The sequence below is a fragment of the Bactrocera latifrons genome, unplaced genomic scaffold (assembly GCF_001853355.1).
Source record: "Bactrocera latifrons isolate USDA-ARS-PBARC rearing strain unplaced genomic scaffold, ASM185335v1 scaffold_30, whole genome shotgun sequence".
Lineage (NCBI taxonomy): Eukaryota > Metazoa > Arthropoda > Insecta > Diptera > Tephritidae > Bactrocera > Bactrocera latifrons.
The window spans coordinates 153,577-161,014 of NW_017536630.1; positions in this window are offsets into that span (position 1 = coordinate 153,577).

Consider the following 7,438-nt stretch of genomic DNA (forward strand, 5'->3'; position numbering starts at 1 on the left):
GAGATTTTCATTTAATAAACCTCGAATAGGTTGAATGGTTCCCTCATAAAAATGCGTTTACAAACAAAATWGCGAGTAATTACTTTAATGACAATTATTATAAAATACAAACGAGTGCCTCGCATCTGGTATACACAGAGATTTTTTGTATTAATTTGAAGTGTCTTAACGCAGGATTGCAACCAAACGGGTAATTAACACAAATGATGGCAATTATGACTAAAACARCAATTGGATCATAAAAACCGGGAAGGGGTGAGCTCAYGTTGGTGGCTGCTGAATGCTTGCTGACGGTGACCGCTGCTGTCCGGTGAATACTTTAATATGCTAGGTGGGCTCTATGATAGCGATGTTGTTCGAGACGAACGGGTGCCACTGCCGCTAATCAGCCGCACAAGCGCGCATTATGGATGTGCCACATGGAGCGCTTGTGACGAGTGGCCGTTGCGGTCGGTACGCTTGTACRTTATGCCTGGGAATGGCGAAAATGTACATAGTTTTTACTATGTTGTGGAATGGAGGGTTGCCAAAGCGAATGAAATAGCCAAATGACATTTAGAATAATGTTGAAAATGAAGCATCTATATCAACAGATTCAATGTGTTCTACGAGTTTAAAATCCATGAAGGGAATCATGAATTCTAAATTTTACAGAAATAAAATTTTGGAGGGGATATTGCATACTATAAATTACTGGACTGGAAGGTGGATGTTTAACTTMTTTTTAGTCACACATTGAAAAACATCTGTTAGTTTTTCAAACAGCTCGAAACAGTCGTCGCTAAGTATTGACCTTATAGTATGTTCGAAAATGCCTGAAAAGGATATAAAGACACCGTTACAGGTGTCAAGATGACGCCAAGAAGTCATGCTTTAGAGAACTATTAATAAAAACAACATGCTACATCCTTCGTTCCAAAGCTACTGATATACCGTTTGAAATCTTATCAAACAACTATAAACAAAGAATACAGCACACACATTACCAGAAGACCCAGAGATAGACGCATTGTTTTTAATAACCTAAAAATAGGTAGTTATTATAATTTATTTGATTTAACATCTCTTTTTCACGAAATAAGTTAAAATTGTCTCTTATAAATTAAATTATAATTCTAAAAGACCTAGAAATTAATTTTGGATAGAAAATTCCATTTTTTCTGATAATTTAGAAGGTTTTTTTTATATATATTTCGTGTTTATTCAAATATGAAATTGAAAATAAATGGCAACCCATAACCGACTCACTGTGATTGACATAAAAATGCTAGAAGTTTACCTTAAAACAATTGCAACAATTTTTCTCCATCCCATCTCGCAAGATTACGGACCGTTTATGAACCACAAAAAAAGTTTCAAATAGTTGAATGAATTTTTCCAACATTTCTTTACAAGATTTTTTTTACACACAACCGGAGTTGAAACATTTTTAATGGTGGCACCTTCACTGCACCACTGCACAGCCTCCCGTGACTTGCCTCACATATACACAAGAGTATGGGTCATCTGTAAGTGCGAGTACCTTACAAAAGACATAAAACACTTTAAATATTTGTAATCGCTTCTGCGTAAAACTTATATTAAAATACATAAAAACTGCCTACGAGGCGACCGGTCAACGTGCTAAATGTTGAAAGAGTTCACTGCGGCGGTGTGTAACACAAGAGACAGGTACGTCTTGTCTTGTACACACCTGTCGACTGAAGATATCGTACGATTATAGATATGAGAACGCGCATGCGCGTGGTCTGCTGCACAGCATCACAGTGCTACTGCACAGGAGCTAAGCAGCGACTTGTTTCACTGCAATATTTTTTTGTTATAGCATTCGGCCTTTTTTGTATGGGTATGTTGTGGCTTAGGAAGACGTTTACTCCTGTGTATTTTGCCGCTGTACTTACAAATAATTGTGCTGTTTTGAGGGGCTCATAAATCGCATACATAGTATAATATTTATATATGTATAGTATGTAAAATCCAATATAATTTTCAAAACTTTGAGAAGAACCAGTAGCTTCACTGTTAGACACTCGGAAGAGTGAATTGCGTCAGTAACTCTCCCTTCGCTTGCACATTTATCAAGGCAAAGTAAAATATAAGTAAATGGCCAATTCATTTTCTGTGTTTTCCGCATTCATTTGTTGTTGAAAGGCGGCGAAAATTTCTAAAAATTAACTAAATTAAAGGTAACATAAAGCAGGCGCCCATGCGATTTGGCTTAACCGATAGAATTAAATAAAAACTGCTTAAAAACATCGAAKCCGAAATCTTCCAAAAATATTATGTCGTTATGACGTCAGTTTCCCTCAAAGAAATTCTTCTTAGCCACAAAACGCYTAATCTGGCGTCTTTTCCAATCCTCGAAACAGTTACTAAAGTCAATTTCCAGAGTAACCTTCAATGAGTGTTCACGTTTAATGTCTGCAATTGACTCAAAACGGTTTCCACGGAGSGGTYTYGTGAGTTTATTGAATAGCCAGAAGTCGCATAGAGCTAYACCAAGCGAATATAGTACGAGTAGTTTGGCACGATATTGGTTGAAAGCTTGGCTACAAACTGACGAAGAATCAATACAGTATGCGACGTAGCATTATCGTTTGGCAAAAACCAAGAGATGTCGCACCATAGTTCTGACCTCTTTTTATGAATAACTTCGCGTATACGACACATAACACTCAAATATCATCCGTTATTGACAGTTTGCCTGGTTTGCCTTGGCATGTTTTTTTTTTTTTTTTTTGGCTTCGGCCCAACTTGTGATATTGGAACCAACCGAGAAAATAAAAACTTCGATGAATGGGTTTTTGAGCGAAATTTATTTTTACCAACAGTTGCGCGACATCTGCTTTCATAGAGCACTCTCATACAAAATACCCATATTCAACATTTTTCATTGATATCATTAGAGTTTTATTTATTTCCATCAATCCAATTTCTACAAAGTTCAAAATCATCAGTGGACCTTTTTTGTGTTTTCGTCAGTAGTAACCTCTTGGAAGGTTAMACAAATCGAGGCAAAATTTATTTTTCGATTCAGTTCGCACGTGAACTTCTAACAACATAACATACGATCTTCCATAGGACGACCAATAACACTGGTAAAAATTACCACAAATGCAGAAAATAGCTACTGATTTCTTCTATMASCTATAGTTCCTTTRCTATGAAGATTATTGTWTAAAAAAGCAGYGATAGATATATTATTGTTAAATTATTTTATTAACCRAAGWGTACCTTAAAATGTTACTATCGATGTTTTTCGGCGATAYTTTGGTTTTTGGAGTATCCCTTAACAATGTCCAGCAGTAATCGCCAAACCAACTGACACTCCACTTGCCTTGGTACCGTTTCTCCATAGCGGAAACGTTTTGGTGGAACCATTCCCCGTGTTAAAACGCTTTTAATGGCACTCCAGACTAGTATTTCAGTTTCACTAGGCATTTCCTCAAATGTTTTATCATTCATTAGTTCTCTTATTTGCAGACCCACAAATWTGCCTTCCTTAACTTTTGCTTCACTGACTGTTGGAAATTTTTGTTTCAGATACAAAACCCAATTTAATATGGAAAGGTGGTAGTAATACCCTTTTGGGTTTGGGTCCCGAAGTGAGTGCCTGTACGTACTTTTCCACTGCTTCTGCACATAATGACAGTCTCTTGCACAGCTGTCCCATTCTTAAAGGAAGCAACAATATTTCGTATATCCTAGTTGCATTCCAAGAAGAAGGGCTATTTATTTTAGGTCTCCACATATTGCCCAACCATACTCATGATAACGGATGTGCTCTAAAAKAACTCTTATATTCTCATATGATTCCTTCACATGAACCGCATGAGCTACGGGCAAAAATGGATATTTGTTACCGTTATGAACCRATACTGCCATTAAACTAAGTTTAGAGGAATCAATGAATAGACGTCAATCACGTTGATCATGTTTCTGTCGTAGTGAGTTAAACAAAAGGTTAACTTCTGAACAGTATATGAGATCCCTTCTTGAAGAAAAATTGTGAATTGTGAGTTCTTTCTGCACTTTGGAGAAGGTTGATTCTAGTTCTTCATCGAGGCTGCAAGTTTCTGGTGGGTTTGGAATTTTTTCACGGCRTTTGACAGGTCTTAAATCTGATGGTAAATTACGGTACTTAACCGTATGATTAGACTTCGRTCCAATAACTTTAATATTCGTGAGGCAAAAATAGCAGTCTGTAATATGGTATTTAGATTCTCTACAAACCATTGGCACTGCAAAGGGCATTTTACGATTTGAACCTTTTAACCAAACTTTTAACAATGTTGCACAAGTTTTACAACCAATATGAGGGGCCCAAGCTTTGTCTTGGTCCCCAACTTTAACACCAAACTACAGTAAGTAAGATTTTTGCACAAGCGGAATAAAATTACGTTTTTGTGATTTAAAAGTTAGTTCTCCGCACACCACCAAAAACTGCTGGCACTATTTACGTATTACCTAGGCATTGCACTTAAAAATCTTACACACATTAATTTCAAAAACGTAAAAAATTTGAACCGATTCGGAYACCGTTAGTCAACTGATGAATTTTGTAAAATAAACTGATCGTTAAACACGCTGTTTACTTCAAACAGGCAGGTCGAAAGAGTAAAAATCGATAAATCCTTGATCGTATGAAAATATGAGGTGATGCAATATAATGAAATTTTATGTATTTTAAAATCTAAAGCCTCAAGTTACAGAATATCTGTGAGTGATAGAAGAATTTTGTTTTCAGATTTGACTTCAGGGTATCAAACTGCAATAGAAAGAATTTTCATTTCACAATTTATGTGACCACCAGTGTAATAGAAAAACTATTGTTTCAGCGGAGTACACCTTAGTACACTATTCCAATTAGTTCACCACAACGACATATCAATCTAATTTTGTATTGACCATAAATTTCTAACAGAGAATATAATTTAAGTCAAGTGGTATCAACTGAGCGTTTTATGAAAGCAATCCAATAAAAACATTTTCTACTTATTATATACAAACACCGATATGAAGTGAGCGTTAAGATACAATTGTGTTGGTAGGGAATATTTGTTTCGAAGTAACCTTATTTTTTYCTGTTTRGTTGGCATGACTTCTGTCAAACATATTYAATAACTTTACAGTGAATGAACAATCAAAATAATATTTTTTTAATGTGTTAAAAATTTAAAATTTTGTATCGAAAAGTGCTGATTTGCGAAGGTATTAATTTTTAGTTTGAAGAAAAGTGCTGCAGAGTCGCAGCGAATGCTTGTCGAGGCATTTGGTGATCATGTTCTATCAGACACAACATGAAAACGATGGTTTCAACGGTGTAGAGAAATGAAGAACGSGAAAGACCACCMAAAATATTTGAAAACGCCGAACTGCAAGCAATATTGTTGAAGATGATATTTTGATGTGTTAAAACCACTGGTCAATAATTTGATAATTTTTTTTTTTACTTTCCCATTCAAAATTAATTTCGCAAAAACTGGTACACCGGTATACCTAAGTCGTAAAGAGATTTGGATGAGTGGATCTCCAGCAAAGACTAAACAAAAAACATTTTTCAAAATTTTTTACAAATTTTATTCAAAGTGGTAAACAAAATTTCACAAATTGTATAGAAAGTCTATAATATAGTTTTGAAAATAGGCGAAAAATTAAATTATTGAGATTTTGAAGTGACTATAAACAGAAAACACCCACACATATCTAAATATGGCGAATGAGCGCGGTTTTGTTGGTAAGTATTGCTCTAGTGAGCTCTATCTGCGTTGACTTATTTATAAACTTTTTTATACCAAGTTTAGATAGATAGCCCTCGCTATATCTCTTGATAATACCAAGAGCTCTCCTACACTTGGCGGTAAGTATAGTTGATTGGGAGTCCACGTTTTTACATAATCTCACGAATGTCACTTAATTCTTTATRTACTATAAGTCAAATATATAATTCTCGATTAAAGTAAATTACTCAAAAGGCTTTTGTAAATTCTATAAATTAATTTCTTTATTTGTGATTCTATAAATTTCTTCATATTAAAACTCGAAATKTGGATCATACGTAAACTTATCTTCAATAGGCGAGATTTGGCCGTGTTGTCTTTTGCATCACCACAATCATTAATTAGCTGCCTTATGATTAGAAAATGATGTCAGGGTTYCAATTTTAGTCCCCATATACTTATTTTACTTAATGAGTAATGCTTGGAAAAAGGTTTTTCACCGTATATGGCTGATATAAAAGTTCTTCTACCCTTTCATCAGTGCAGAAATAAATGATAGTCTTTTATCGATGACCCAGAATTTATAACAATTGCTGCATCGCAATCTATGGCTTTCCCTCCTTGCGATAGTGTACAACAATGAAAATCYCAAATATTTATATTAAGCATTTGAAAGGCAATAAAATCAACACGCTCATTCACTTGTAGTTCCGTCAGTGACGTAAATATTTGCTTATTATATGATTTATAACAGAATATTAAGCAATTTAACGAAAATAACTTTCAGAAGCGCTAATTGATCACGCCACCGATCGTAGATTGGCCACAATCAAGGCTATGAATGGAACTATTGTCTCATGAGGTGATTTCCAGCGCACGTTTAACAAACAGATGTTAATTAGACCCACACATTGTACACCTCGAAACCAACGCCCCCAATCAAACGGTAGCGTCGAAATGTTAATTAATTTATATACTCGTATACTGCTCTTAAGGCACGAACTGACACGGCAAGTGGGTTAAGTTCATAATTTAACAATTGTTTTAAGTGAAAAGATGTGCCACCAAAAATTTACCTTTGTCATGAGAAATGTAGCGTTTACCTTTCATTACATTAAGGTATTTTTACACATTTTCTACTTATTAAGGCGAGAAGAGACATGAATAAATTGTAGAAAGTTATAAGTTCGTWGTCTGCTGGTTGTTCAAATAAGCTTTGAACTGGTTTTTCTCATAGTTAATAGTATATAAAAATCCGATAGCATGAGCTARTTTCCTTAATTATTTGCCTCCAATTTTACTGGCAAGGTCAACCATATCTAACATCTCTAAACTGGGTATATGAGAAATTTGGTGAGGACTGTCACTTAGTCACATTGTGCTCAGAACTTATGTTCGCGTTATAAAGTCGATAATGATATTGCTTCCCTATAATTGTAAAGTGGTTATGCTTTTTAAAAATATCGTAATATTAATTCAATGATTTTCTCTTGGTGGTCTAATCTTTTGACTTAAATCATGCATACAAAGTTAGAGGACAAATTTTTTTGCAAAATAGCGCGAAGACTTTTTTTCGATCGGCGAAGCGTGATGACCGAATTACATTTCGACACATTCATAATACTTCCAGCGTTCTCTCATATCAGTTTTGCGGCTTGTAGTTGTTAACGAAAGGGGGCTCTTTTTATACCCTGAACAGGGTATATTAATTTTGTCAC